Source organism: Pleurodeles waltl, chromosome 5 (genome assembly GCF_031143425.1).
Source record: "Pleurodeles waltl isolate 20211129_DDA chromosome 5, aPleWal1.hap1.20221129, whole genome shotgun sequence".
NCBI lineage: Eukaryota > Metazoa > Chordata > Amphibia > Caudata > Salamandridae > Pleurodeles > Pleurodeles waltl.
The window spans coordinates 17,107,017-17,117,277 of NC_090444.1; the positions used below are offsets into that span (position 1 = coordinate 17,107,017).

At 46.3% G+C, this 10,261-nt stretch overlaps 1 protein-coding gene across 3 annotated transcripts in view; it reads right to left on the reverse strand.

The window, feature by feature from the left end:
• LOC138295295 (zinc finger protein 850-like) overlaps positions 1-6,989 on the reverse strand; it is a 46,924-nt gene extending 39,935 nt beyond the window's left edge. The window contains exon 1 of one of the 3 annotated variants that reach the window (XM_069233501.1): positions 6,830-6,989. The gene's annotated coding sequence lies outside the window, so the exon portion shown is untranslated. The remainder of the gene's footprint in view (positions 1-6,829) is intronic. The other 2 variants (XM_069233499.1, XM_069233500.1) reach the window with 2 other exon arrangements.
• Positions 6,990-10,261: the final 3,272 nt, after the last annotated feature.

Genomic DNA, 10,261 nt, shown 5'->3' on the forward strand with positions numbered 1-10,261 from the left:
ACTGTCTTTTTTTTTAAACATGTTTTCATATGCCGTTCCAAAAGTTTATTTCAACAAAAATCATAAATCCACCCCGAAAAAGAATGTTTTCATTCTAAAGTGTTAGAAATGGGGTCTCTAGTTGGCAGTCGGTTTGCACCCTGTCCAAGTAGGGACCCTCACTCTAGTCAGGATAAGGGAGATACCCGCTCAGATAACCCCTGTTCACCCCCTTGGTAACTTGCCACAAGCAGTCAGGCTTATCTCAGAAGCAATGTATAAAGAATTTGCACACAACACACAGTAACACAGTGAAAACACTACAGAGGACATCACACCAGTTTAAAAAAAATAAATAGCCAATCTTTATCTATTTAAAACAAGACCAAATACGATAAAAATCCAACATACAGTAATAAAAATATTAATTCTGCAAGATTTACTCAAAAATACAGTTCCTTGACGTCAATAGCTCCCCCTGGGGCTATCACAGCATCATGAGCACAAAACCAACAGTTCCGACTGGCTGCCGTGTTGCGGGCCAGCTACGCTGTCGGGAAGACCCGCAAACAGTACCTTGGATTTGTAAGGCGTCGTGATCCTTGCGGTGAGCTCCGGAGAGCAGCATCACTGACGTCACAGTGTGGGTTCCAGAGTCGGTGCAGGAGTTGTCGGGCCCTTAAAGTCACACGCCTTGCGGATCGAACTCCGGGCTGATGAAGTCAGGTGCGCTGGCGTTGATGGCGTCGGGGCTGCGAAGTCATCTGATGATGACGTTGGTGAGACCAGGGTCGCTGTGTGAAACGGGGCAATGCGACTCTGTGTGGCATCAGCAGGTCGCGGTGCAGGCCAGCGGCTTAGTTGGCGGCATCGCAGTGGTTTTTCTTCTTGTACAGCACAGAACACACAGTTCCCAGTGTTGCAGGTCAAGTAAAATGAAGTCTTTGGTGTCCCTGAGACTTCCAACAGGAGGCCAGCTCTACTCCAAGCCTTTGGAGAACTTTCTCAAGCAGGACACACAGCAAAGTTCACCCTTTGCACTCTTTTCAGGCAGAAGCAGCAACTGCAGGCCAGTCCAGCAAAGCAACACAGCAAAAGGACAGCACTCCTTCTCCAGCTCTTCTCCTTGGCAGAGGTTCCTCTTGATTCCAGAAAGATTCTCAAAGTCTGGGGTTTTGGGTCTTCTTCTTATACCCCTGTTCTGCCTCAAGTCTCAAGTGTTTGCAAGATCCTTCCTTGTCCAGGCCAGGCCCCAGACGCACACCAGGGGGTCGGAGACTGCATTGTGTGAGGGCAGGCACAGTCCTTTCAGGTGTGAACGACCACTCCTCCCTCCCCTCTAGCTCAGATGGCTCATCAGGATATGCATGCTACACCCCCGCCCCCTTTTGTGTCACTGTCAAGAGAGGTGTAAAACAGCCCACTTGTCAAACTGACCAAGACAGACAATCCACTATCAGGCAGAGTCACAGAATGGTTTAATCCAGAAAATGCATTTTCAAACAGACAATTTAAAAAACAACTTCAATAAAAGATGTATTTTTAAATTGTGAGTTCAGAGACACTAAACTCCATATTTGTGTCTGCTCTCAAAGGGAATCTGCGCTTTAAGGATATTTAAAGGCAGCCCCCATGTTAACCTATGAGAGGGATAGGCCTTGCACAGTGAAAACCGAATTTGGCAGTATTTCACTCTTAGGACATATAAAACACACTAGTATATGTCCTACCTTAAACATACACTGCACCCTGCCCCTGGGGCTACCTAGGGCCTATCCTAGGGGTGCCTGACATGTAGTAAAAGGGAAGGTTTAGGCCTGGCAAATGGGTACACTTGCCAAGTCGAATTGGCAGTTTAAAACTGCTCACACGGACACTGCAGTGGCAGGTCTGAACCATGTTAGAGGGCTACTAATGTGGGCGGCACAACCAGTGCTGCAGGCCCATTAGTAGCATTTAATTTACAGGCCCTGGGCACCTCTAGTACACTTTACTAGGGACTTACCAGTAAATCAAATATGCCAATCATGGATAAACTAATCAACAGTACAATTTGCACAGACAACATATGCACTTTAGCGCTGTTTTAGCAGTGGTAAAGTGCTGAGTCCTAAAGCCAACAAAAACTGGTCAGAAAAATTAGAAGGGAGGAGGCAAAAAGACTGGGGATGACCATGCAAAAAAAGGCTAGGTGCAACACAAAGGAAAGGCAGCGATCAACCAAAATCGTAAATCCTCCCTGAAAGAGAAATGAAAATTAAAACAGTTGACGTAAGCGAGCCGATTCAAAGCGCCACGGCCACCATGAGAGTGTTTGCAAAGGAGACACACAAAAAGGAAAAAGAAGTTCAGTTGCAGTCAAACATATCGACAAACGTGCAATTATTCATGTAAGAGGGTCGGTCCCCAAGCCGGTAACTAAACCACCCCAAAGACGGACAAATGTAAAGTATTTACCAACGATATCCAGGATGAGGTGTGCGAAGGAGTTCTGGATGCGTTGCAGCCTCTTCTGGAGTTTGGCCATGGTTCCTGCGCAGAGGGCATTGCCGTAGTCCAGTTTGCTGCTTACGAGGGTTTGGGTGACTGTTCTTCTGGTTTCGGTGGGTATCCATTTGTAGATCTTTCGGAGCATGCAGAGGGTGTTGAAGCAGAAGGAGGAGATGACGTTGACTTGCTGGGATAGTGAGATGTCCAAGATGAATCCTAGGTTGCCTGCGTGGTTGGTGGGAGTCGGAGCGGTTCCAAGAGTGGCAGGCCACCAGGAGTCATCCCACGCGGAGGGGGTGCAACCAAAGATGAGGACTTACGCCTTGTCGGAACTGAGTTTGACGCAGCTGCTCTTCATCCATTCGGCGATGGCCTTCATTCCTTCGTGGAGGTTGGTCTTGGCGGAGTCCTTGGTGAGGGACAGGATCAGCTGGGTGTCGTCAGCGTATGAGATGATGTTGAGGTTGTGGGATCGGGCCATGTTAGCGAGCGGGCCATGTAGACGTTGAAGAGGGTCGGGCTGAGGGACGAACCCTGGGGTATGCCGCAGATGATTTCGGTGGCCTCCGAGCTGAATGGAGGGAGGCGGACTCTCTGGGTTCTGCTGGTGAGAATGGAGGTGACCCAATCCAGGGCTCTGTTGCGGATTCCAGCATTGCTGAGGCGTGAGCATAGGGTATGGTGGCAGACAGTGTTGAATGTGACCAAGAGGTCCAGGAGGATGAAGGCTGCAGTTTTGCCGCTGTCCAGTATGGTTCTGATGTCGTCAGTGGCGGCGATGAGGGCAGTTTCGGTGCTGTGGTTGCTGCAGAATCAGGATTGAGAAGGGTCCAGGGTGCGGTTCTCCTCGAGGAAGCAGGTTAGTTGTGTGTTGACAGCCTTCTCAATGACTTTTGCCGGGAAGGGGAGCAGGAAGATAGGCCGGAAGTTCTTGAGGTCCTTTGGGTCTGCTTTGTTGTTTTTTTTTGAGGAGGGCGTTGGTCTTGATGTGTTTCCAGCTCTCCAGGAAGGTGGAGGACTCGAATGAGCTGTTGATGATCTTCCATAGTTGGGGTTCGATGATGGAGCTTGCTTAGTTGAGGATGTGGTGAGGGCAGAGGTCAGATGAAGAGCCGGAGTGGATGGTGATCATGATTTCGATGGAGTCGGAGTCATTGTCGTTGACGTGGGTCCAGGAGAGCAGGAGGTTGGTCGGAGGTGAATCTGTGGTGTTGGTGGTTGCCGGGGGGGGTGAGGGGTGTCAGGGTGCTGAAGCTGTCATGCTTAAAAGCCCACATAGATACCAAGACGTCGGAAAAGAAGCGCTTTCGCGCTGCTATGCTCAACCTAAAAACTAGTTGGAAAGGACAGGATATAGACAAAAGGAGGGATGCAGGGGAGTAAGAGAAGGGGAGAGGCAGCAAACATGGGCTAAAAGAAATGTTATGTATGAGGATCAGAGAGACAGAAACAGAGCATATAACATGGAATAGGATGAGAGAGAAAATGGAGAGGAATGAGAGAGGTAAAGCAAATGATAGTGTGGAAAGTGAAATGGATAGGAGGAAGACAACAAACGCAGAAAAAGTAGAATAATTTTCATAAGGAGAAGTGAGGCAGGAAAGACATTGTCGGGACTTTCTTGGTCTGTAATAATAGAATCACCGTTAGTTCTTGGGTGCCCCATACTCAGTTCCTGCCTGCATAAGGGCCTTACTTAGATGTGGATGATTTTAGAGGCCCTCCAATTTATTGTGAAAGTGCTAAATATGAAGCAAAATACACTGAATTCACTTTCCTGCAACCTAGGGATAGTATGGTGAAGGAAAATGCAGTGGTGGATTCTTCTCCAGTGTTAGCACTTCTTGCAAAAATAGGATGATTTTCGGTTATTACTCACTTATAGATCAGGAAATGGGAAAGCCACCCAACAGTAACAAAATAAGTACCTTAGCTGCCATACTCATTCATTCATTTATTTGTTTATTTTGGATTAACACATATCATTAAAAACATACATGAATTACAAAATCCAGCTAATACAGACATTAAATTCATACTTATTAAAAATTAATTATTAAAAATGTATTAGATTCTAATATTTACTAATGAAATGTAAGTTGATGACAAAACAAACTTCAAGAATGTATATAAAAGTCACAGAGAAAAACAGCACTTAAAACCACTAAAATATGCTACAAATTATCTAAGTTGTACTAATGGACATGAGCTACTGAGGCATATCACTGTTTCAACCCCTCGCTTTAGCCATTATGGTGGGTCCTCCTGCGTTTTGGTGCCCCAGATAAAAAACAAGCCACATTTAACATGCAAAACAACCATCCCTCTAAGCAAAGGCCAAATATATATATTTTTCTTAAAGAGCTAAAATGATCACAGAAGAAAATAAAATGCATTGTATCCTGCATGGGAAAATTATCACAAAAACATGGGCTCAGGATGTACCTACAATGCTGGCCATAAGATTCCATACCGCAAAAAAGTTAGGGATACAAAACTAGGGAGAATTATGTGGTCCAGTGCATCAATCTCCCTACATGAACCTATAACTGAAATAAGATGCATTGTTCCAAAAGAAAGGACTTCATTCCACCAATTAGAATAGGGGGGGGGGTCTTTTCAGTCATCGCATGCATTAGTCTTACAGGAACAGTAGCCCTCACTCACCATTGGGTGACATACATCATCATTGGGCCATGCTCCTCGTCAGTCTTGCACTGCAATGCCTGACGTGCCCTAGTAGAGGGCTCTTTGCCGGAGATAAAAAAGAATGGCGGTAGTGAATGGATTTGAGAGGGGATGAGAACACTGCTAAAACTGGCTAAAGGTGCCCAAGAAAACTATCTTTAATATAACCTTGCACCCCTGCCAAGGTTAAAAACGAAAAAAGGAGGAAGTACGGAAAACAATTATCTGGTTCCCTGCCAACAACTGAATGTATGTCTACAACTCTAATTAGAGATTTAGATATTATTGAACTGTGTGTGGGTATTGCCTACACTACAGAACTGCTAGTCATGGTCAACATGTTTCTCGCCTAATACATTCACAGGGATCAGGTGGCCTAACCCTCACAAAGAGAGTGAAAAACTCTACTCCTATTGTCAGACTGGACTACGGCAACGCCCTCTACGCAGGGACACAGCCAAGCTTCAAAGAAAACTCCAGCAAATTCAGAACGCAGCCGCACGTCTCATCCTCAACCTCCCTCGCCACAAACAAATATCCACCCACCTCAGATCCCTACACTGGCTGCCCAGCAAAAAAAGGATCATTTTCAAAGTCCTCATCCACGCTCACAAAGCCCTCCATGACACTGGACCGGTCTACCTCAACAAACGAGTAAACTTCCACATACCAACTCGACAGCTCCGCCGCCCTCGCTACAGTCCCCTCACATCCACCGCACCGCCTCCATCGGCAGATCCTTCTCCCACCTCGCCGCCAAGACCTGGAACTCCCTCCCACCAACCTACGCAAGACCCAGGACCTCCTAACCTTTAGAAAGCACGGCAAAACATGGCTTTTTGATCAGTAACCGGCAACTTTCCCACCCCCCTCTCCAAGCGCCTTGAGACCCTAACGGGTGAGTAGTGCGCCAAAGTAATTATTTGATATGTAAGAAATAACTGAAATCTCTTGGTGGAATCATAAACTTCTGAATGTGGAAACCCTCCTAGGTCAGGTACATGGGCCCCTTGGGGATCTCATGGATGCTGGCCGCTCTTCTATCAAGTCAATTTAACTGAAGAGCGTCATGGGCAGTCTGACCTACCCTGTCGTCCAAGCTCCCCTTTCCTAATTCTGAAATACTTGCACGGTTCATATACAGATAACTATGTGCTGAGGCGGCGCCCAGTCTCGCACCTGCCGCCCCCAAGTTGTAAAGTCAGCTGCTCTCCCTGTCACATCCTTTCCCTAGCACTACATACTGATGTTACTGTGACATCACATCCTCTCCCTAGGACAGATGAATACTGATGTTCCCGTGACGTCACATCCTCCCCTAGCACTACATACTGATGTTCCCGTGACGTCACATCCTCCCCCTAGCACTACATACTAATGTTCCTGTGACATCACATCCTCTCCCTAGCACTACATACTAATGTTCCTGTGACATCACATCCTCTCCCTAGGACAGATGAATACTGATGTTGCCGTGACATCACATCCTCCCCTAGCACTACATACTGATGTTCCCGTGACGTCACATCCCCCCCCTAGCACTACATACTGATGTTCCCGTGACGTCACATCCTCCCCCTAGCACTACAGCCTGATATCCTCATTCTATGAGGCCCCTTCAGCCAGGCCCATGTGCTGCTCAGTGTACAATGGTAACCCGCGGTTTCCTTACCAGGCCCTGACCCCGCGGCCTTGTGATGTCTGCAGCAGCAGAGGAGCCTCCATGGGCTTCCAGGGAGGGAACGTCTCGGGACTGAGGTGTCTTCTGCGCGTATAATCCCCTCTTACCCTCTGAGCATGCGCACAGCAGGCGTTGGTGCAAATGTTCTGTTGTATCTCTGATTTGGAGCATGCGCAGATCCACCGTTCCTGTCTATGTCTAAATGGTATAGTGTCTTGTACGGTAAGCATGCGCACATCAGTTTTTCCTCCTCTGTGTGGACACTCCGAGACACTGAGCATGCGCAAATCCACCATTACAATTCAATTTACAGACGCGTATAGGGCTCTGAGCCTAGGCAGATAAACTAGTCCCTCATACGGTCTGCGCATGCCCAGATGAGCTTTAGCAATTATCCCAAGTACTATGAGCATGCGTACATCAGTTGGTCCTGCTCAGTGTTTATGCGTGTCTGAGGCTCTGAGCATGCGCAGATCACCATTTCCAGGCACTACCTTAGCTGCTGCACTTGGCCGGGGTTGCTTGAATACCACTATTTATAATCAGTTATATTCACTCCGAGCACGCAGGCGTGAGCGCCTTCTGTGCCCTTTGCAATGAGTGTCTCTGACACCTTCGGTGTATGTATGTTCAGTTTGCCAAAGAACACGCTCTTTCAATGTGCAGGTCTTGTTACTAAAGTAAGCTGTCCTCGCCCACCAGCAGCCCCCACAGTGCTCAGCCCACCTCCCACGTGTCCCAATCGTATCTTTCTTCAGAGCCAGCAGAGGATATTGGTGACTAAAAAATGATCTAGCTTAAGTGTCAAGAATTTTCAATTCTATTAACCCCTTCGCTGCCAGGCCTTTTCCCCCTCCTGTGCCGAGCCTTTTTTTGGCTATTTGGGGCAGTTCGCGCTTATGCCCTCATAACTTTGTGTTCACATAAGCTACCCACGCCAAATATGCGTCCTTTTTTTCCAACATCCTGGGGATTCTAGAGGTACCCAGACTTTGTGGGTTCCAATAAAGGAGACCAAGAAATTGGCCAAAATACAGTGACATTTTTGTTTTTTTCAAAAAATGGGAAAAAAGGGCTTCAGAAGGCGGCTTGTGTTTTTTTCCCTGAAAATGGCATCAACAAAGGGTTTGCGGTGGCAAGATCACCATCTTCTCAGCTTTCAGGAACAGGCAGACTTGAATTAGAAAACCCAATTTTTCAATACAATTTTGACATTTTACTGGGACATACCCCATTTTTACTATTTTTTGTGCTTTCAGCCTCCTTCCAGTTAGTTACCGAAATGGGTGAGAAACCAATGCTTGATCCCAGACAGCTAAACATTTCTGAAAAGTAGACAAAAATCTGAATTAAGCAAGGGGTCATTTGTGTAGATCCTACAAGTGTTTCCTACAGAAAATAACAGCTGAAATAAAAAAATATTGAAATTGAGGTGAAATAAAACAGCCATTTTTCTCCACGTTTTACTCTGTAACTTTTTCCGGCAAAGTCAGATTTTTGAAAGCAATATACCGTTACATCCGCTGGACTCTTCTGGTTGCGGGAATATATAGGGCTTGTAGGTTCATCAAGAACCCTAGGTACCCAGAGCCAATAAATGAGCTGCACCTTGCAATGGGTTTTTATTCTATACCGGGTATACAGCAATTCATTTGCTGAAATATAAAAACTGAAAAATAGGTATCAAGAAAACCTTTCTATTTCCAAAATGGCCACAAAATAAGGTATTGAGAAGCAGTGGTTATTTGCACATGTCTGAATTCCGGGGTGCCCATACTAGCATGTGAATTACATGGCATTTCTCAAATACACTACTTTTTTACACACTGTCTTACATTTGGAAGGAAAAAACGTAGAGAAAGACAAGGGGCAATAACACTTGTTTTGCTATTCTGTGTTCCCCCACGTCTCTCGATAAAAATGGTACCTCACTTGCGTGGACAGACCTAGCACCCGCAAAAGGAAATGGCCCAAAACACAACGTGGACACATCACATTTTTCCACAGACAACAGGGGTGTTTTTTACAAAGTGCCTACCTGTGGATTTTGGCCTCTAGCTCAGCCGCCACCTGGGGAAACCTAGCTAACCAGCGCATTTTTCAAACTAGACACCTAAGGGAATCTAAAATGGGGTGACTTGTGGGGCTCTGTCCAGGTTCTGTTACCCAGAATCCTTTGCAAACCTCAAAATTTGGCCAAAAAGACACTTTTTCCTCTCATTTCGGTGACAGAAAGTTCTGGAATCTGAGAGGAGCCACAAATTTCCTTCCACCCAGCATTCCCCCAAGTCTCCTGATAAAAATGGTACCTCACTTGTGTGGGTAGGCCTAGCGCCCACTAAAGGAAATGGCCCAAAACCCAACGTGGACACATCACATTTTTTCACAGAAAACAGAGGTGTTTTTTACAAAGTGCCTACCTGTGGATTGTGGCCTCTAGCTCAGCCGGCACCTGGGGAAACCTAGCAAACTAGCGCATTTTTGAAACCTAGATACCTAGGGGAATCCAAAATGGGGTGACTTGTGGGGCTCTGACCAGGGTCTGTTACCAAGAATCCTTTGCAAACCTAAAAATTTGGCCAAAAAAACACTTTTTCCTCTCATTTCGGTGACAGAAAGTTCTGGAATCAGAGAGGGGCCACAAATTTCCTTCCACCCAGCATTCCTCCAAGTCTCCCGATAAAAATGGTACCTCACTTTTGTGGGTGGGCCTCCTGCCCGCGAAAGGAAATGCCCCAAAACACTATCTGGACACATCAAAATTATCAAATGCAAAACTACCTGTTTTTGCAGGGGGGCAACTACGTTTTTGGTCCTGGGCTCAGCAGCCTTCTAGGGAAGCTTACCAAACCCAGACATTTCTGAAAACTAGACACCCGAGGGAATCCAGTGAGGTGTGACTTGCGTGGATCCCCCAATGTTTTCTTACCCAGAATCCTCAGCAAACCTCAAATTTAGCGAAAAAAAACAAATTTTTCCCACATTTCTGTGTGGGATCACCGCACTGGGACACATTTCATACCACCCAATGTTCCCCTCAGTCTCCCGGTAAAAATGATACCTAATTTGTGTAGGTGGGCCAAGTGCTTGTAAAAGGGAAGAGCCAAAAACATGTCGATGTTGAGGGGAACAAAGGGGGTCCAAAAGGCCAGTTTGCAAAAAACGATTTTTAGGCTGACAAGTGCAGCAGAATTTTTATCGGTATAGATGAGACAATGCTGGGTGGTAAGAATTTTGTGGATTCCTGCAGATTCTGGAAGGTTCCATCACAAAAATGTGGGGAAAAATGTGTGATTTCCAGCAAAGTTGGAGGTTTGCAGGGGATTGTGGGTACAAAAATGGTGTGGGTGCATGTGAAACACACCACCCTGGAATCACCCAGATGTTTAGTTTTCAGATGTGTCTAGGTCTTGTGGATTTTTC